Below are 21,700 nucleotides of genomic sequence, written 5' to 3'. Positions count from 1 at the left end.
CTAATTATTATTAAACCCAGGGTCTTACAAACCTCGGGGATTGGTCAAAGCTTAAGTAATTGTTAGTTATCATCATTGGGATTAAACATTCTCGTGACACCTGCCTAAATGACTACTTACCCATAGCACTCACGTCTGTAGCCATTAAGTGATTTGAAAGGCTGGTCATGGCTCACATCAACACCATCATCCCAGAAACCCTAGACCCACTCAAATTTGCATACCGGCCTAACAGATCCACAGATGATGCAATCTCTATTGCACTCCACAATGCCCTTTCCCACCTGGACAAAAGGAACACCTATGTGAGAATGCTATTCATTGACCATAGCTCAGCGTTCAACAGTGTCCTCAAAGCTCATCAATAAGCTAAGGACCCTGGGACTAAACACCTCACTGTGGAACTGGATCCTGGACTTCCTAACAGGCCGGGATCCAGTTCCAAGGGTAGGTAAGTGTAGGTAACAACACACTGATCTTCAACACAGGGGCCCCTCAGGGGTCTGTGCTCAGTCCCCTCCTGTACTCCCTATTCACTCATGACCCCATGGCCAGGCACAACTCCAACACCATCATTAGCCAGCAGCATACCACCCTGCATACTACTGCTGGCTTGCTTCTAAAGCTAAGCAGGGTTGGTCCTGGTCAGTCCCTGGATGGGAGACCAGATGCTGCTGGAAGTGGTTTTGGAGGGCCAGTAGGAGGGACTCTTTCCTCTGGTCTAAAACAAAATGTCTCAATACCCCAGTGCAGTGATTGGGGACACTGTGTAGGGTGATGTCTTTCAGATGGGACGTTGAACGGGTGTCCTGACTCTCTGAGGTCATTAAAGATCCCAAGGCACTTATTGTAAGAGTAGGGTTGTTAACTCCGGTGTCCTGGCTAATTTCCCAATCTGGCCCTCAAACCATCACGGTCACCTAATAATCCCCAGTTTACAATTGTCTTATTCATCCCCCTCCTTTCCCCTGTAACTATTCCCCAGGTCGTTGCTGTAAATGAGAACGTGTTCTCAGTCTACTTACCTCGTAAAATAAGTTTGATGATGACACAACAGTGGTAGGCCTGGACAACGACGAGACAGTCTGTAGGCAGGAGGTCAGCGACCTGGCTGTGTGGTGCCACAACAACAACCTCTCCCTCAATGTGATCAAGATAAAGGAGATGATTGCGGACTACATGAAAAGGAGGACCAAGCATGCCTACATTCTCATTGACGGAGCTGTAGTGGATCAGGTTGAGAGCTTCAAGTTCCTTGGTGTCCACATCACCAAAACAAACAAACATGGTCCAAGCACACTAAGACAGTTGTGAAGAGGGCACAACAAAACCCATTCCCACTCAGGAGACTGAAAAGATTTGGCATGGGTCCTCAGATCCTCAAAATGTTCTACAGATGCACCATTGAGAGCATCCTGACTGGTTGCATCATTGCCTGCTATGGAAACTGCTTGGCCTCCGACTGCAAGGCACTACAGAGGATAGTGCGTACGGCCCAGTACATCACTGTCTCTGCCTGGCCGGTTCCCCTCTCTCCACTGGGATTCTCTGCCTCTAACCCTATTGCGGGGGCTGAGTCACTGGCTTACTGGTGTTTTTCCATGCCGTCCCTAGGAAGGGTACGTCGGTTGAGTAACTGACGTGATCTTCCTGTCCGTGTTGGCACCCTCCTCGGGTTTGTGCCGTGGGGAGATCTTCGTGGGCTATACTCAGCCTTGTCTCAGGGCAGTGGATTGGTGGTTGAAGATATCCCTCTAGTGGTGTGGGGGCTGTGCTTTGGCAAAGTGGGTGGGGTTATATCCTGCCTGTTTGGCCCTGTCCAGGGGTATCGTCGGACAGGGCCACAGTGTCTCCCGACCCCTCCGGTCTCAGCATCCCGTATTTATGCTGCAATAGTTTTTATGTTGGGGGTTAGGGTCAGTCTGTTATATCTGGAGTATTTCTCCTGTCTTATCCAGTGTCCTGTGTGAATTTGAGTATGCTCCCTCTAATTTTCTCTCTCTCTTTTCTCTCTTTTTCTTGCTCCTTCTCTCTCTCTTTCTCTTTCTTCGGAGGACCATGCCTCAGGACTACCTGGCCTGATGACTCCTTGCTGTCCCCAGTCCACCTGGTCATGCTGCTGCTCCAGTTTCAACTGTTCTTCCTGCAGCTATGGAACCCTGACCTACTCACTGGACGTGCTACCTTGTCCCGGACCTGCTATTTTGGACTCCCTCTCTACCGCACCTGCTGTCTCTAACTCTGAATGATCTGCTATGAAAAGCCAACTGACATTTACTTCTGAGATGCTGACCTGTTGCACCCTCTACAACCACTGTGATTATTATTATCTGACCCTGCTGGTCATCTATGAACGTTTGAACATCTTGGCCACGGTCTGTTATAATCTCCACCCGGCACAGCCAGAAGAGGACTGGCCACCCCTCAGAGACTGGTTCCTCTAGGTTTCTTCCTAGGTTTTGGCCTTTCTCCGGAGTTTTTCCTAGCCACCGTGCTTCTACATCTGCGTTGCTTGCTGTTTGGGTTTTAGGCTGGGTTTCTGTAAAGCACTTTTTGACATCGACTGATGTAAAAAGGGCTTTATAAATACATTTGATTGATTGATTGATCACCGGAGCCAAGCTTCCTGCCATCGAGGACCTCTATACCAGGCAGTGTCAGAGGACGGCACTAAAAATTGTCAAAGACTCCAGCCACCCTAGTGTCAAACTGGTGTCTCTGCTACCGCACGGCAAGCGGTACCGGAGCTCCAAACCTAGGTCCAAGAGGCTTCTTAACAGCTTCTAACCCAAGCTATAAGACTCCTGAACATCTAATCAAATGACTACCCAGACTTTTTGCATTGCCCCCCCCCTCTTTTACGCTGCTGTTACTCCTGTTATTATCTAAGCATCTACATGTACATATTACCTCAATTACCTTGACTAACCTGTGCCCCCTCACATTGACTCTGTACCGCTATATAGTCTCACTATTGTTATTTTACTGCTGCTCTTGTTATTTTTATTTCTTATTCTTATTCATATTTTTTATACTGCATTGTTGGTTAAGGGCTTGAAAGTAATAATTTCACTGTAAGTTCTACACCTTTTGTATTCGGCGCATGTCACATAACGTTTGATTTGATTTGTTAAATGCAATTGTGTTCATTGTTCTTAGCTTATGCGTGCCCATACCATAACCCCACCGCCACCATGTGGCAATCTGTTCACAATGTTGACATCAGCAAACCGCTCGCCCACACGACTCCATACACGCTGTCTGCCATCTGCATCTGCCCGAGCTCATTTCTCCAGCGTGCCAGCGACCATTGAATGTGAGCATTTTCCCACCCTAGTCGGTTACGACACCGAACTGCAGACCCTGGGGAGGACGACAAGACCAGATGAGCTTTCCTGAGACTGTTTCTGATAGTTTGTGCAGAAATTCTTTGGTTGTGCAAACCCAGAGTTTCATCAGCTGTCAGGGTGGCTGGTCTCAGACGATTCTGCAGATGACGAAGCCGGATGTGGAGGTCCTGGGCTGGCTTGGTTACACGTGGTCTGTGGTTGTGAGGCCGGTTTGACGTATTGCCAAATTCTCTAAAACGACGTTTGAGGCAGCTTATGGTAGCGAAATTAACATTACATTCTCTGGCAACTGGTGTATATTCCTGCAGTCAAGCATGCCAATTGCACGCTCCCTCAAAACTTGAGAAATCTGTGGTATTGTGTTGTGTCACAAACTGCACATTTTAGAGTGGCCTGTGTAATGCTGTTTAATCAGCTTATTGATATTCCACACCTGTCAGGTGGATGGATGATCTTGGCAAAGGAGAAATGCTCACTAACAGGGATGTAAACAAATTTGTGCACAAAATATGAGAGCAATAAGCTTTTTGTGCATATGCAACATTTTTGCGATCTTTGCATGTTTACATGTTGTGTTTATATTTTTGTTCAGTATAAATGGTCTAGAAGAAACAGCGATGGATGTGAAATGGAAAGCTTTCAATCAATGATGAGAGTTACAAAAACAAAAATACTATCAGCTTGAGTGGAAATGCTCACATAAATACTATTAGTTCATGTTACAGAGAGCAAGGTAGAGTCATTACATTTAGCTGGCATCTGTTTGGACCTTTGTGCTCAGAGGGCAAGTGAACACCATTCACCAACACCTCTGATCACTGGAAAAATAGTTACCTGTAGTACAGAGAACACTCTGACAGTTGTTCAAGGGGAAAATGGGGATTTCTTAACGGAAACTTCATCTTTGAGTGAGCTGGATACAGCAGGCAACGGTATGACATCAGTAGGACAGGAATAAAACCTTAGTAAAGTGGCAAACAGCTGGGCCAGTGAATGGCAAATGGCTTTTTCCAGTAAATAACTGTTGGCAGATCTGTCACAGACCTGGAGTGGTTGGGTGGTCGGCAGTGGGCAGTGGGCATTGGGCAGTGGTCCGGAGGAGGTTTAATACAGATGGAGCCAATGCCATCCGCTTCCGAACACAACACTCCACATACTCCTAGAATGTCAGACACGGCACCAAAGTCTCAGCCAAGCAGGCCAGAGAACCTGAATATTATGTTCTCCAGGTGACCTAGAACTCTACAAAGATCGTAGGTGTCAGAAATAAACCCTATCAGAAGTCACCCTCAATAAAATAGGCCACCTATCAAATCTGGGTCAACCTTTAGGTTCCCAGAGAAAGGGACTTGCTGCAGCACACCCGTGATTTAAGGGTTTAATAGTGGAAAAAGATGGTGGAAAAAAGCCACACTCTTAGTTGTTGCAGTAAATAAAGAGGTTTGTGGTAAGAAGAGGGAATGAAGAAGGAAATTCCACCAACGTGGTATTTAAACCCCCAAAAATAAAATAACATCTATTTAGAATGGTTTACAGTCTAGTGAGCTGCAGCAGCCCCATCCATGGAGGGCTGGATGGGGAAAGGAGCTGTGTATTGGTCATAAACTACATTGACTCATAGATAAGAGTTACCTTCTCCAACATTGTCCATACTTGTCCACTGCCTTCCACACAGGTAAACATACTGTAGACGGAATGCAATTACATTGTATCCTTCTGTAATCCTTTTATCTCACCAGATGACACAACAGAGCGTCTGCCACACAATGGATGATAGCTGTGGTCACTTGTGGAGAATGGGGAGTAGAAAGGGAATGTTTGACCTCAAAATGTAAGTGACAGGCTCATACACATCCATGTATACCAGGGCTGTTCAATGTCGCTCCTGGAGGGCCGAAACACTTCTGGTTTTCATCTTAAGGGACTAATTCAGACCTGGGACCCCAGGTAAGTGCAATTAACTACCAGGTAGAATCACCAACCAGAGGTGTTTTGGCCCTCCAGGACTGAAACTGAACAGCCCTGATATATACAAAAAAGTTACAATTTGTGCATTAATCTTAAGACAGTTAGGTGAGACAACAACACATCACAATCATATAATGTACATTTTCCCTCAACAAAGTATTTATCAGCAAAGCCAGTGCTAGTAGGAAAAGATAAGTGCCTTTTCTACTATTTTTTTTTTTTTTTTATTTCACCTTTATTTAACCAGGTAGGCTAGTTGAGAACAAGTTCTCATTTGCAACTGCGACCTGGCCAAGATAAGGCATAGCAGTGTGAACAGACAACACAGAGTTACACATGGAGTAAACAATTAACAAGTCAATAACACAGTAGAAAAAAGGGGAGTCTATATATACATTGTGTGCAAAAGGCATGAGAAGGTAGGCAAATAATTACAATTATGCAGATGTAAAGGTAGAGATATTGGTGTGCAAAAGAGCAGAAAAATAAATAAATAAAAACAGTATGGGGATGAGGTAGGTGAAAATGGGTGGGCTATTTACCAATAGACTATGTACAGCTGCAGCGATCGGTTAGCTGCTCAGATAGCAGATGTTTGAAGTTGGTGAGGGAGATAAAAGTCTCCAACTTCAGTGATTTTTGCAATTCGTTCCAATCACAGGCAGCAGAGAACTGGAACGAAAGGCGGCCAAATGAGGTGTTGGCTTTAGGGATGATCAGTGAGATACACCTGCTGGAGCGCGTGCTACGGATGGGTGTTGCCATCGTAACCAGTGAACTGAGATAAGGCGGAGCTTTACCTAGCATGGACTTGTAGATGAGCTGGAGCCAGTGGGTCTGGCGACGAATATGTAGCGAGGGCCAGCCGATTAGAGCATACAAGTCGCAGTGGTGGGTGGTATAAGGTGCTTTAGTGACAAAACGGATGGCACTGTGATAAACTGCATCCAGTTTGCTGAGTAGAGTGTTGGAAGCAATTTTGTAGATGACATCGCCGAAGTCGAGGATCGGTAGGATAGTCAGTTTTACTAGGGTAAGTTTGGCGGCGTGAGTGAAGGAGGCTTTGTTGCGGAATAGAAAGCCGACTCTTGATTTGATTTTCGATTGGAGATGTTTGATATGGGTCTGGAAGGAGAGTTTAGAGTCTAGCCAGACACCTAGGTACTTATAGATGTCCACATATTCAAGGTCGGAACCATCCAGGGTGGTGATGCTGGTCAGGCGTGCGGGTGCAGGCAGCGAACGGTTGAAAAGCATGCATTTGGTTTTACTAGCGTTTAAGAGCAGTTGGAGGCCACGGAAGGAGTGCTGTATGGCATTGAAGCTCGTTTGGAGGTTAGATAGCACAGTGTCCAAGGACGGGCCGGAAGTATATAGAATGGTGTCGTCTGCGTAGAGGTGGATCAGGGAATCGCCCGCAGCATGAGAAACATCATTGATATATACAGAGAAAAGAGTCGGCCCGAGAATTGAACCCTGTGGCACCCCCATAGAGACTGCCAGAGGACCGGACAGCATGCCCTCCGATTTGACACACTGAACTCTGTCTGCAAAGTAATTGGTGAACCAGGCAAGGCAGTCATCCGAAAAACCGAGGCTACTGAGTCTGCCAATAAGAATACGGTGATTGACAGAGTCGAAAGCCTTGGCAAGGTCTATGAAGACGGCTGCACAGTACTGTCTTTTATCGATGGCGGTTATGATATCGTTTAGCACCTTGAGCGTGGCTGAGGTACACCCGTGACCAGCTCGGAAACCAGATTGCACAGCGGAGAAGGTACGGTGGGATTCAAGATGGTCAGTGATCTGTTTGTTGACTTGGCTTTCGAAGACCTTAGATAGGCAGGGCAGGATGGATATTGGTCTGTAACAGTTTGGGTCCAGGGTGTCGCCCCCTTTGAAGAGGGGGATGACTGCGGCAGCTTTCCAATCCTTGGGGATCTCAGACGATATGAAAGAGAGGTTGAACAGGCTGGTAATAGGGGTTGCGACAATGGCGGCGGATAGTTTCAGGAATAGAGGGTCCAGATTGTCAAGCCCAGCTGATTTGTACGGGTCCAGGTTTTGCAGCTCTTTCAGAACATCTGCTATCTGGATGTGGGTAAAGGAGAACCTGGAGAGGCTTGGGCGAGTAGCTGCGGGGGGGGGGGGAGCTGTTGGACGAGGTTGGTCCAGGTTACTAACCAAGCTTCATTTTTGTGATGACCAAGAGGGGTAGTGGAATGTCTGCGTTTGCAGATGAGACGTCCCTTGTTGACTTGTAGACACCCCTCAGGTAACTCAGGACCTGTGCACATTGGTGTTCATGTGTTTGATGCCATTCCATTGGCTCCATTCCATCCAGTATTATGAGCCGTCCTCCCCTCAGCAGTCTCCACTGGTCTGGACACTCAATAAAATGACATGGCATTCCTGTCATTCCACAGGGGAGGTAATACAGTGGTTATCCTCATACATACCCCTTTTCTCTCCCAATGTTTACTGGTCAGGACTGCCACCCATTGTATGCATGGCTCCCTGCCCCTGTTTAGCCGCTTTAGATGGAGAGGGGAGTAGGGGAGGAAGGGAGGGGAAGAGATGAGGAAAGGAGAAGAGCAGATGATTTATTCCCTGAATTCCGTTAATTGGAGACCCCTGGATGGGGCCCGGAGGTGAGGGCGTCCGGGATGTGGACATGAAGCTAGGGTTAAGGATCTGGATTAGGCTAGGGCTGAACCGGGCAGTGGCTATGACTCTAAGGTTAGGGTTAGGGTTGGTGGCTAGGGTTGAACCAGGATGTGGACATGAAGCTAGGGTTAGTTTTAGGGTTGTGGTTGTGGTTGAGGCTACGGTTAGGGTTGAACTGGGATGTGGACATGAAGCTAGGGCTAGGTTTGTGGTGGAGGGTTATGATTCAACTAGAATGTGGACTTGAAGCTAGGGTTACATTTAGGGTTGAGGCTGAGGTCAGGGTTGAACTGGAATGTGGACATGAAGCTAGGGTTAGGGTTATGGTTATGGTTGAGGCTGGGGTCAGGGTTAAACTGGGATGTGGACACAAAGCTAGCGTTAGGGTTATGGTTATGGTTGAGGCTGGGGTCAGGGTTGAACTGGAATGTGGACATGAAGCTAGCGTTAGGGTTAGGGTTATGGTTATGGTTGAGGCTGATGTCAGGGTTGAGCTGGGATGGGAACACGAAGATGGGGTTAGGGTTATGATTGAGGCTGAGGTCAGGGTTGAGCTGGGATGTGGACATGAAGCTAGGATTCGGGTTATGGATGAGGCTGGGGTCAGGGTTGAGCTGGGATGTGGACATGAAGCTAGGGTTATGATTGAGGCTGGGGTCAGCGTTGAATTGGGATGTGGACATGAAGCTAGGGTTAGGGTTATGGTTGAGGCTGAGGTCAGGGTTGAGCTGGGATGTGGACATGAAGCTAGGATTAGGGTTGAGGCTGATATCAGGGTTGAGCTGGGATGTGAACACGAAGCTGGGGTTAGGGTTATTGTTGAGGCTGAGGTCAGGGTTGAGCTGGGATGTGGACATAAAGCTAGGATTAGGGTTGAGGCTGATGTCAGGGTTGAGCTGGGATGTGAACACGAAGATGGGGTTAGGGTTATGATTGAGGCTGAGGTCAGGGTTGAGCTGGGATGTAGACTTGAAGCTAGGGTTAGGGTTGTGGTTATGGTTGAGGCTGGGGTCAAGGTTGAGCTGGGATGTGGACATGAAACTAGGGTTAAGGTTGAGGCTGAGTTCAGGGTTAAGCTGGGATGTGGACATGAAGCTATGATTAGGGTTATGGTTGAGGCTGGGGTCAGGGTTGAGCTGGGATGTGGATATGAAGCTAGAGTTAGGGTTATGGTTGAGGCTGAGGTCAGGGTTGAGCTGGGATGTGGATATGAAGCTAGATTTAAGATGATGGATGTAAATGAGCCTAGGCCAGTCGTATGGTGGTGGGAATCCTCTGCCTAAATCTTTTAATGACAATTTCCACCGTTTCTTCTCATCTTTATCTTTTAAGATTCTTTGAATGATGTGTTTCAATAATAATAATGCATTTGTTATATATAAATAATAATGTTCATGTATGTTATATCCATAAAACAATACATTTGTTATTTTAATTTAATTAATCTACTAGTCAAATTGTGGGGGGAAATGTGGGGAATCTTTGGTTAGCCTGAGGGCCCTGAGGATCGACACATTCCTTACAAATCTTCGAACCTTTCGTAACCCATAAATCTTTCATAAGTCGCATTATGTGAGGATGCGTCACACTATCTTACCACCTTTCGTAACCCATAAATCTTTCATAAGTCGCATTATGTGAGGATGCGTCACACTATCTTACCACCTTTCATAACCCATAAATCTTTCATAAGTCACATTATGTGAGGATGTGTCACACTATCTTACCACCTTTCATAACCCATAAATCTTTCTGAAGTCATGTTATTTGAGGATGCGTCACACTACTGCCAAAGCATCATGTTGCTCGTTTTTCAGTCCAGCATACAGTATTTCGAACCACAGATTGTTTCAATAACTAAACCCACTTCTAGCTACTGGCGATGACATTTTCTTTACTGTGTTTTAGTGGGAGATGATGTGAAAGGTGTGTGTAATTTATGAGTGGCTGAGAGCGGAGCGGAGCGCCACAGCCTGGGACAGGAATGTCCCCTAGGCCCTCCTGTCTAGGGGACCTGTCAGTGAGCTGGCTCCTAGGAGGATGAGAGGAGGAGGTGGCGCTCTGTTTCAACATTCATGAAAGCAGTCAGAAAGGTTTTGCTTACATTTTTGTGAAGTTGTTTGAGTGATGACCTACGGCGTAAAGAGAAGTGTGAGTAATTGCTCTGTAACTCTCAAGTTCAAGACACCGGGTCATATATTTAATTAACACGAGAGTGACAGTAAAAAAACAACTACTCTGTTAGAACCTCAGAGACATTTACTGCACAATGGAGATCATGAAAGAAGCTCTGGCTTGAACGTGGGACAATTTTATTGGTCCATTTTGTGTCTTTATGTAAAAAGCATATGAGGTCATGTTGCCTTAGGTTCCATAAGAACTCTTTATGCACCAATCACAAATCCCCAAATGTTGTTTGAAATAGAAGATTCCCTCAGATTGCTCTGCGTGCCCCCTTGTGGTAGGAGAAGTATATTTTATGCAACAGGCAGTAACAAAACTCTCAGCAGGGTTGCTAAAGACCTTCAGAATGTTTTCCTGCCATACACTGGCCATAAGAGAAAATATTTCATAACTCCAAGCCATACGCTATAAATATATTTGATTCATAGAGTAAAAATAACCATTATGTATGGACATTATAAAAATGACATGACACTCCTGGAGAGAGTGATCATTCATGCCTGAACAAGTAGTACAATGTGGCTGCGTTCCAGATCAGTGTGTGAGAAATATAGAGAGAAAGCAAGAGGGAGAGAGAGAGAGATTGTGTGTGTGTTAATGTGTACAGGAGGGCATCAGGCCACAGGCCCTTCCACTTCATTAAGAAACAAATACAGGTATATGTAAATAGTAAAATGTAAACATCCAAATAATCTTTGGTGTTTTTATTTTGTTGAGGCTTATGGTTAACTAAAGAAACACAACATCACTTCTATATACACTAACAGCAACAATGCAGTAGGACTGAGTTTAATCATATTCTCACCCCAGGCATTGTATTATCAGGTTTTAAGGGGCATCAAGTCTGACAAGGTCTAATGCTTAGAATGCCTTGTACAGTCGTGGCCAAAAGTTTTGAGAATGACACAAATATTAATTTCCACAAAGTTTGCTGCTTCAGTGTCTTTAGATATTTTTGTCAGATGTTACTATGAATTACTGAAATATAATGACAAGCATTTCAGTGTCAAAGGCTTTTATTGACAATTACATGAAGTTGATGCAAAGAGTCAATATTTGCAGTGTTGACCCTTCTTTTTCAAGACCTCTGCAATCCGCCCTGGCATGCTGTCAATTAACTTCTGGGCAACCATCCTGACTGATGGCAGCCCATTCTTGCATAATCAATGCTTGGAGTTTGTCAGAATTTGTGGGTTTTTGTTTGTCCACCCACCTCTTGAGGATTTACCACAAGTTCTCAATGGGATTTTAAGGTCTGGGGAGTTTCCTGGCCACGGACCCAAAATATCAATGTTTTGTTCCCTGAGCCACTTAGTTATCACTTTTGCCTTATGGCAAGGTGCTCCATCATGCTGGAAAAGGCATTGTTCGTCACCAAACTGTTCCTGGATGGTTGGGAGAAGTTGCTCTCAGAGGATGTGTTGGTACCATTCTTTATTCATTGCCGTGTTCTTATGCAAAATTGTGAGTGAGCCCACTCCCTTGGCTGAGAAGCAACCCCACACATGAATGGTCTCAGGATGCTTTACTGTTGGCATGACACAGGACTGATGATAGCGCTCACCTTGTCTTCTCAGGACAAGCTTTTTTCCGGATGCTCCAAAAAAAATCGGAAAGGGGATTCATCAGAGAAAATTACTTTACCCCAGTCCTCAGCAGTCCAATCCCTATACCTTTTGCAGAATATCAGTCTGTCCCTGATGTTTTTCCTGGAGAGAAGTGGCTTCTTTGCTGCCCTCCTTGACAACAGGCCATTCTCCAAAAGTCTTTGCCTCACTGTGCGTGCAGATGCACTCACACCTGCCTGCTGCCGTTCCTGAGCAAGCTCTGTACTGGTGGTGCCCCGATCCCGCAGCTGAATCAACTTTAGGAGATGGTCCTGGCGCTTGCTGGACTTTCTTGGGCGCCCTGAAGCCTTCTTCACAACAATTTAATCGCTCTCCTTGAAGTTCTTGATGATCCGATAAATGGTTGATTTAGGTGCAATCTTACTGGCAGCAATATCCTTGCCTGTGAAGCCCTTTTTGTGCAAAGCAAGATGATTGCAGGTAACCATGCTTGACAGAGGAAGAACAATGATTCCAAGCACCTAACTCCTTTTGAAGCTTCCAGTCTGTTATTCAAACTCAATCAGCATGACAGAGTGATCTCCAGCCTTGTCCTCGTCAACACTCACACCTGTGTTAACGAGAGAATCACTGACATGATGTCAGCTGGTCCTTTTGTGGCAGGGCTGAAATGCAGTGGAAATGTTTTTTGGGGGATTCAGTTCATTTGTATGGCAAAGATGGACTTTGCATCATACAAACTGAGGCAGTAGACTGGGAAAATGTATATTTGTGTCATTCTCAAAGCCTCTAGACTACTTGCAGCAACTGACGTCTTGGACTCATTTTGAAGACATGCTCCAGAACTTTGGCGACTAGTAAGTCTTTTTTAAACATCTTGCTTTGTGCTGGATGTGTCAATGTGTAGTTCATACATGCATAATCTATTAGCAGAATTACTGTCTTACCTCAATTAGCCAAAAATCTCTAATTTGAAAGCCACTCTTTTCTGGAAGCTGTGCGGCTCCATTTTCCCTTCATTTTTTCCAATGAGCTTCAGCTCCTTGCTATTTAGCAACAGGCAGAGTGAGATAGAGAGCAATGGTGTGGTAAACACACAAAAAAAAAAAAAATCCTGTTTCTATAGGCATTCTACTACTACTACAGTGGTGCTAAATCACTGAAATGTTTTTTTTTCTATAATTTTTACAGAGAAATATCTTGAAACATATCTTGAAATAAGAAAAATGACTTGTATTAAGCATTTTTAAGTTAAAATAAGCAACATTCCATTCCATTGAGTGATAATTTAGCTTGTAAAAACACAAATTGACATTTGGAGACAGTACAGGTGCATTAAAGCTGGGACCGAAAGACTGAAAAACAGATTTTATCTCCAAGGATTTTATCTCCAATTGATTGCCCCCCATCTATCTTCAGAGCTCGTGCTGCTAGGTGACCTAAACTGTGACATGCTTAACACCCCGTCCATCCTACAATCTAAGCTTGATGCCCTCAATCTCACACACATTATCAATGAACCCACCAGGTACAACCCCAAATCCGTAAACACGGGCACCCTCATAGATATCATCCTAACCAACTTGCCCTCCAAATACACCTCTGCTGTTTTCAACCAAGACCTCAGCGATCACTGCCTCACTGCGATCACTGCCTGCATCCGTAATGGGTCTGCGGTCAAACAACCACCCCTCATCACTGTCAAACGCTCCCTGAAACACTTCAGCGAGCAGGCCTTTCTAATCAACCTGGCCCGTGTATCCTGGAAGGATATTGACCTCATCCCGTCAGTAGAGGATGCCTGGTTATTCTTTAAAAGTGCCTTCCTCACCATCTTAAATAAGCATGCCCAATTCAAAGAATGTAAAACCAGGAACAGATAGAGCCCTTGGTTCTCTCCAGACCTGACTGCCCCTGACCAGCACAAAAACATCCTGTTGCGTTCTGCATTAGTATCGAACAGCCCCCGTGATATGCAACTTTTCAGGGAAGTTAGGTTAAGTTAGGAACAAATATACACAGGCAGTTAGGAATACTAAGATTACATTTTCAAGCAGAAATTTGCATCCTGTAACACAATCTCAAAAAGGTTCTGGGACACTGTAAAGTCCATGGAGAATAAGAGCACCTCCTCCCAGCTGCCCACTGCACTGAGGCTAGGAAACACTGTTACCACCGATATTTCCACAATAATTGAGAATTTAAATAAGCATTTTTCTATGGCTGGCCATGCTTTCCACCTGGTTACCCCTACCCCGGTCAACAGCCCTGCGCTCCCCACAGCAACTCGCCCAAACCCCCCCACTTCTCCTTCACCCAAATCATGATAGCTGATGTTCTGAAAGAGCTGCAAAATCTGGACCCCTACTAGACATTCTGGACCCTCTCTTTCTAAAACTATCTACTAAAAATGTTGCCACCCCTATTACTAGCCTGTTCAACCTCTCTTTCATATCGTGTGAGATTCCCAATGATTGGAAAGCTGCCGCGGTCATCCACCTCTTCAAATGGGGAGACAGTCTAGACCCAAACTGCTACAGACCCATATCTATTCTACCCTGCCTTTCTAAGGTCTTTGAACGCCAAGTCAACAAACAGATTACCGACCATATCGAATCCCACCGCACCTTCTCCGCTATGAAATCTGGTTTCAGAGCTAGTCATGGGTGCACCTCAGTCACTCTCAAGGTCCTAAACGATATCATAACCGCCATCGATAAGAGACATTACTGTGCAGCCGTATTCATCGACCTAGCTTAGGCTTTCGACTCTGTCAATCACAACATTCTTATTGGCAGACTCAACAGCCTTGGTTTCTCAAATGATTGCCTCACCTGGTTCACCAACTACTTCTCTGATAGAGTTCAGTATGTCAACTCGGAGGGCCTGTTGTCCGGACCTCTTGCAGTCTCTATGGGGGTGCCACAGGGTTCAATTCTCGGGCCGACTCTCTTCTCTGTATACATCAATGATGTTGCTCTCTGTGCTGGTGATTCTTTGATCCACCTCTACACAGACAACACCATTCTGTATACCTCTGGCCCTTCTTTGGACACTGTGTTAACTAACCTCCAGATGAGCTTCAATGCCATACAACTCTCCTTCCGTGGCCTCCAACTGCTCTTAAATGCAAGTAAAACTAAATGCATGCTCTTCAGCCGATCGCTGCCCGCACCTGCCCGCCCGTCCAGCATCACTACTCTGGACAGTTCTGACTTAGAATATGTGCACAACTACAAATACCTAGGCTTCTGGTTAGACTGTAAACTCTCCTTCCATACTCACATTAAACATCTCCAATCCAAAATTAAATCTAGAATCGGCTCCCTATTTCACAACAAAGCATCCTTCACTCATGCTGCCAAACATACCCTCGTAAAACTGACCATCCTACCAATCCTCGACTTCGGCGATGTCATTTACAAAATAGCCTCTAACACTCTACTCAACAAATTGGATGCAGTCTAAAAGCCCCATATGCTACCCACCACTGCGACCTGTATGCTCTCGTTGGCTGGCCTTCGCATCATACTCATCGCCAATCCCACTGGCTCCAGGTCATCTTCAAGAACCTGCTAGGTAAAGTCCCGCCTTATCTCAGCTCACTGATCACCATAGCAGCACCCACCCATAGCATGCGCTCCAGCAGGTATATATCACTGGTCATCCCCAACGCCAATTCTTACTTTGGCCGCCTCTCCTTCCAGTTCTCTGCTGCCAATGACTGGAACGAACTGCAAAAATCTCTGAAGCTGGAGACTCTTACGTCCCTCACTAGCTTTTAAGCACTGGCTTTCAAAGCAGCTCACAGATCACTGCACCTGTACATAGCTCATCTGTAAATAGCCCATCCAATCTACCTCATGCCCATACTGTATTTATTTATTTTTCTTGCTCCTTTGCACCCCAGTATCTCTATCCTACCGTTATTGTAATGTGAGAGGTTAGCATGTCTTGGGGGTATGATATTTGTGTGTTTGTAACTTTCTCATACATTAGTAAGAACCGAAAACCATCAGGCTCTAGACCTCGTAGGGCAGCGTTTCCAAAACTCTGTCCAGGGGATCCCAAATGGTGCACTTTGTAGTTTTTGCTAGATGATAAGTTGATTATTTGAATCAGCTATGTAGTGCTAGTGCAAGAAACAAAATGTGCACCTCTTGGGGTCCCCAGGACCGAGTTTGGGAAACCATGTCATAGGGTAAGAGCTGAATACCCCTGCTGTACACTCATGCTTGAGCAGAGAATATCACTTCTGTAAAAAAAAAAATCACATATACTGTCTCAATATAGAGCATGTGTGTAGTGTAAACAAACATGTTCATCTAAAATGTGTCAGTGGGTTCAAATCAGTTTTAACCGTACAAAGTTTAAGAATAAAGCACAGATGAATCTAATGTGAATGTGCTAGTGTTAGGCAATAGATCTACAGACTTGGGGATAAACAAGTGATCTGGGCTTGGAGGTCTAAGAGCAAGCCAGCGGTTATGTAGATAAATATTTTCCTTCGGATCAAGTAAGCTACAGAAAGGTGTGTTTGGAGAGGAGACAGAGGGGCGCTTTACGCCCCTCTCTGCCAGGTCAGCTTCCTCGATCACTCTTCCCCATTCCCCCTCCCTCTCTCTCACTTGTTATCCTTCCTTCCCACTTTTTCTTTCACAAGCTCCCAGAGCTCACATCAACCTGAGTACTTAAAAGATGCTATTTCTGCTCTGCTCTTCGCTCTTGGTCATTCTAGCTCAACAGGTGAGAGCTGCGACTTTCCGTTTCTCTTGCCTCACAATAATGATGAGTTGTGTCTCTGATAGGACGGGGCTTGATGTGATACTCAACACCTGCTTTCTAGGGAGAACCAGGAAAAAGGTGATGACAGGAAGTCACAGAGAAAGATGGTAGGGTTGGTATTAGAGTAAGGCCTTGGTTGTATATATGTTATTCATACCTTACAATATGTTGAACTTGCAATGGTTACTTTCTAGGTTATTTTATTTGAGTGAAAGTATTTTATTGTCCTTAGCCAATTCTTCAGTTGCAGGAAATTACTATTGAGCCTTGTTGAGTGAGAGGTAATGTTGTAGTAAAGTTGCAGTAAAAAGGGTTCCCTTTGCATCCCTTTTTAATCTCCTAGAGTCGATTGACACACCGGTCTGTCAATCTAAGTTACATACCCAAATATTCCCCATCAATATATGTCCGTTTAAGCTAGAGATATCAGGTTGCTTGCATTGGATGCTTCTGAATCCACTGCATCCGCCAGTCTCACATTTCCACATCTGCAGTGAGCTGTGTTTGTCAGACCATGAGACATCCTGACTTCAGACCATGAGACATCTTGAAAATTGGTCTTCTCGCGAAAAAGAATGGTTTGACCTACAAAACTATTGACTATGACCACTCTATGGAAAGAGGAAACTCTCACGAAGACGATGGTGTTCTCCCCCACAAGTGTCAGGAGACTCGTCTGAAGTTGTAACCATCGATGTGCCAACTGATGTTTGGTAGCGTCCAAACTCTTGGCTGATTTCTTTTGATTTTCCCATGATGAAGGTGGGCCTTGAAATACATCCACAGGTACACCTACAATTGACTCAAATTATGTCAATTAACCCATCAGAAGCTTCTAAAGCCATGACATCATTTTCTGGAATTCTCCAAGATGTTTAAAGGCACACTCAACTTAGTGTATGTAAACTTCTGACCCACTGGAATTGTGATACAGTGAATTGTAAGTGAAATAATCTGTCTGTAAACAATTGTTGGAAAAATTACTTGTGTCATGCACAAAGTAGATGTCCTAAACGACTTGCCAAAACTATAGTTTGTTAACAAGAAATTTGCGGAGTGGTTGAAAAACGAGTAATAATGACTCCAACCTAAGTGTATGTAAACTTACAATTTCAATTGTATGTTTGATAGTGAATGAAAAATTAAAAAAATCTGTAATTTACACATCAGGAATGTATGATATATTGTAAAGTGTGTACCAAAATGTTAATCAAAATTATAGCGCCTTTGACTAACATAGATTTTTCAAATTGATTTATGGAATTTGTTGATACTTTTACTAATCATACTTTGTTTTGGTGTTCTGATCTTTGTATCCTTGTTTTATCCTTTAGCCTCTTAACTGTTGTGAAATGTGAATGTTCTGAATGTTTTAACCATAGGTGACTTCTTGGTGAACTTTAAACTTTATCAAGAACTTCTATATTATGTCACATAAAGCAACACTTTCAGAACAGTAAATCCCAGGCTTTGTATAATATTATTTGCTTTAGTTTACGGGGACCTTCTGGTCTTTGTTCACCCCACCTCCCAAGCAGTGCTCGTTTACCTGTAACCATACAATAACTATGTCCTCTCCTTCCCTCCAGTCTCTATGCAGGGCTCAGAACCATGGTGGGCAGCTGTCTGCTCCACGAGGCAGCAAGGCCATGTTGGAGAGGAAACAGTTCTGCCAGTGGCCCTGTAAGTGCAGGGTTAAGCCCCAGTGTGCCCCTGGGGTCAGCTCTGTGCTGGACGGCTGCGGCTGCTGTAAGAGCTGTGCCCAGCAGATCAGAGAGGCCTGCAATGAGTGGGACATCTGTGATCCCCACAAGGGTATGTACTGTGATTTCTCTAACGACCAGCTGCGATATGAGGCCGGAGTCTGCGCTTGTGAGTGAACGTGTCAAATCTAGCCCATGGGCTATCAACAGAGTTAAGTCAATGTACAATTGAATGTCTCAAGGTCAATTACTTATTTTCAAAGGGGGAAGGAGTTGTACTGTGTAATAGGACTCTGCTACTTCAAAGAACTGGCTAGAAACGTTAGTACATGAAAATACTTCAATCCCATGCGATTCACTCAGGATTGGAGATTTGCATAAACCTGTAGTTCCACAGGACTGGTTTACTCATTTACCCATGATCTCTTTGATCATCAAAGGACCCCATTAGGTCAAACACACATTTCAATCAGGCAAATACCCCAAGGCTGACCACTCTTAGAGACACGCTAACACCACAAGAATGTGGCAAGCACTGCACAGGCCAGTCAACTGAGTTGAGTGTTGTTTCCCTTATCTCCTGCTTCTAGACTTGATGGCAGTGGGCTGTGACTTGAACGGGGTCCACTATGAGAACGGCGAGGCCTTTCAGCCCAGATCACTGTATAAGTGCACATGCACTATCGTCTGCACCCTGGCCTTCATACCCTGGCCTGCTGTTATCCTGGGTCCTGCCCCTCTGAGGAGCAACACACCCCTGCCAGCCGTCCTCCAGAGCTCCCCCGGTGCTTCTAGGAAGCACCAGCAGGATACGATCTACATGGCCGCCATGCCAGGTGTGTGTTAGTAGAGAAAACCAGGGCCAGAATTGCCAGCTTGTCTGCCCTGGAGTGCTAATTGCTGTGAAAGTAAGCTGGATGGAAAGAGGGAGGCAGAGGGCTTTTAATGACTGTGGTTGGGAAGTAGAGAGAGGATGGAGTGTGCCTGACTGGCTGTTAGGGAGTAGGGTGGATGGTTCCAGTCATGAACGAATGTCCATAGAGAGCTGGAGCTCACTTTCCATCAAAAGCAACAAGGCCTCTTTTAAGTATGCTTTGATATATTTGAATAAAGGTCTGCTTTGCTTGGCTTGAAAAACAAGAAACATCCTGCTTTCAAGTGAATCTGAAAGGTTAGCAGCCACTTGGTCTTGATGTTTTTGATATTGCCATTACACAACTCGAATACAGTATGTCTTCAATCGCTGAATTCAAACCATACAAATAGGCAATTGAAACTATCTTGGCATCATGGCCTGCCTAAAGATTTATCTCCACCTGGGTTATGCAATAGTCTTTAGCAGGCAGGATGATTGAGGACTGAGGGCTCTTGATTCTCTCTGAACAGCATGTGCTCTGTGGCAGAATGGCAGGTGCAGGCGGGTTTCTTCCTCTAGCCGTCTGGGTGTTCACCCGGTGCCCTTTAATACTGAAAGCTTACAGGGATCCTCCCTTAGTCTGGAAGAAGAACTGCCTGATCCAGACGACTCCATGGAGTCCCTGCTCCAAGACCTGCGGCCTGGGTATCTCAGTCCGGGTCAACAACGACAACGGCAAGTGTGAGATGAGGAAGGACCGCTGCCTCAGCCTGCTGCGGCCGTGTGAGAGAAGAGCATCATGAAGAACGTCAAGTTGACCGACCACCAGCCAGACTCTCTAGGGGTTGATGATGGGTGAAATGTAAAAATAATTCCCCCTTTGCCCACAACACCCCAAATATGACAGTGGTCTTGGATCGAATGTATACATTCACATTCACAGGTTCCTATGTGAATCTTAAGTAATCATTTGGTGGGTGCTTACATTTGTCTTATTTCAGGTGTGTATTAATATGCATGTGTGAATTGGATATGTGTTTTTTTGCATATCCCAACTCTCCTTAAGATACCCTTGGAGTGTGGGATCACAGCCAGGTTCAATCTAACTATGTCCTTTTCCCCTCTAGATGCAGAGAGGAAAGATGAGTAAGTCCAAGTTCCAGGCCAAGAAAGCTGACCTTGTCTGGGTGTAGCATCACCAAGAGTGTCAAACCCACTTACTGCGGCATCTGCACCGACAAGCGCTGCTGCGTCCACAACAAATCCAAAATGGTGGCCGTCAACTTAAAGTGCAACGGCGGCTCCAACGTGCGCTGGAAGATGCAGTGGATAACGTCCTGCGTGTGCCAGAGTATGTGCGACGACCCTGGGGACATGTTCGCAGAGCTACGCTTCTTCTAGCACCTTCTCTAGCATCTATATCAACCTTTGAGCCTCATCCATATTGATGCCTACAGACTCCAACACAGGCCTTACTGCCTCTGACCGAGTCATCCATATCCCTGCCTACAGATTCCAACACAGGCCTGGCCTTACTGCCTCTGACCGAGTCATGGTGGTTAAGCGGACAGGACTTGACCTTCAGTCTGGACACCAACTGCTCCTGAACAGTGTCTGTGTTCTCTGGCTAGATGCACGTAGGCTGATATGAAAGTTGAAACACGTGGAACCTCAACTCATGAAGTGTGACTGGATAGAGACAACTAGGGTTTGGCTGATTACTTAACTTCTTGAGAATACTTGACACGCAGACGTCCCAAGTATGCCCCTGGAAATGCAAATGCGCTACGCTAAATGCTAAATGTACTCGTTACAACTCAATCTTTGATCAAAATTCACAAGCAGGGTATTGAATTAAAGCTTCAATGAAACACACGATCTGTTATAGTCACAGCCGTGATTTAACCAGTTTTATAAACTTCAGAGTGTTTTCTATCCACACATACTAATCATATGCATATACTATATTCCTGGCATGAGTAGCAGGACGCTGAAAAGTTGCGCGATTTTTAACAGAATTTTCAAAAAAGGAGGGGGTAGAAGTAAGAGGTTAACAATTAACATGAAGGGAAACGTAATGTAAGTAATGACAATTTGGAGTTGAACCTCAAATGCTATGGTTTTTACAGTACCTCATTAACAGTAGGACTGTCCCTGAGGCCAATAGTGGTAACAGGGAAAGATAGAGCATACATGTTCTGGGTCAGTTATCTTCTTAAACCTTTTTTATGATCTAGAGAACAACTGATCGTAACCCCTTATCAATACCAAACACAGTGTTATACCAGCTGGATAAAAAATGAATCTTTCTACCAGTTAATTCTCAACCAAGTTAGCTCCAAAATATCTTACAATCTCACATCCACTTTGATTCACTACAGATTTGGATTGTTAGTTTGAATTGTTAGTTTGGTATAAATGTTTATTTGTATTGTTGACATGATAACCTTCTGTGTCAAGGTATACATACTCACTTACTCAGCAATCCATTGTCATTTATTTTGACGGATGAGGAATATAATTTAAACACAAAAGTGTACGAAATCGTTTGAAACTTGTAAACAAGAAATAAACCAGTTATTTATAAAATGACAGTACTATTTTCTTCTAGTAAAATAC

The 21,700-nt window shown here is 44.8% G+C and overlaps 1 pseudogene; it reads left to right on the top strand.

Annotated features, from left to right (window-relative positions):
* The first annotated feature begins 16,435 nt into the window (after positions 1-16,435).
* LOC139415407 (cellular communication network factor 6-like) lies at positions 16,436-20,482 on the top strand (annotated as a pseudogene).
* Positions 20,483-21,700: the final 1,218 nt, after the last annotated feature.

This window comes from Oncorhynchus clarkii, chromosome 8 (assembly GCF_045791955.1).
Source record: "Oncorhynchus clarkii lewisi isolate Uvic-CL-2024 chromosome 8, UVic_Ocla_1.0, whole genome shotgun sequence".
Classification (NCBI taxonomy): Eukaryota; Metazoa; Chordata; class Actinopteri; order Salmoniformes; family Salmonidae; genus Oncorhynchus; species Oncorhynchus clarkii.
This window is presented reverse-complemented; position numbering and strand designations above follow the sequence as displayed.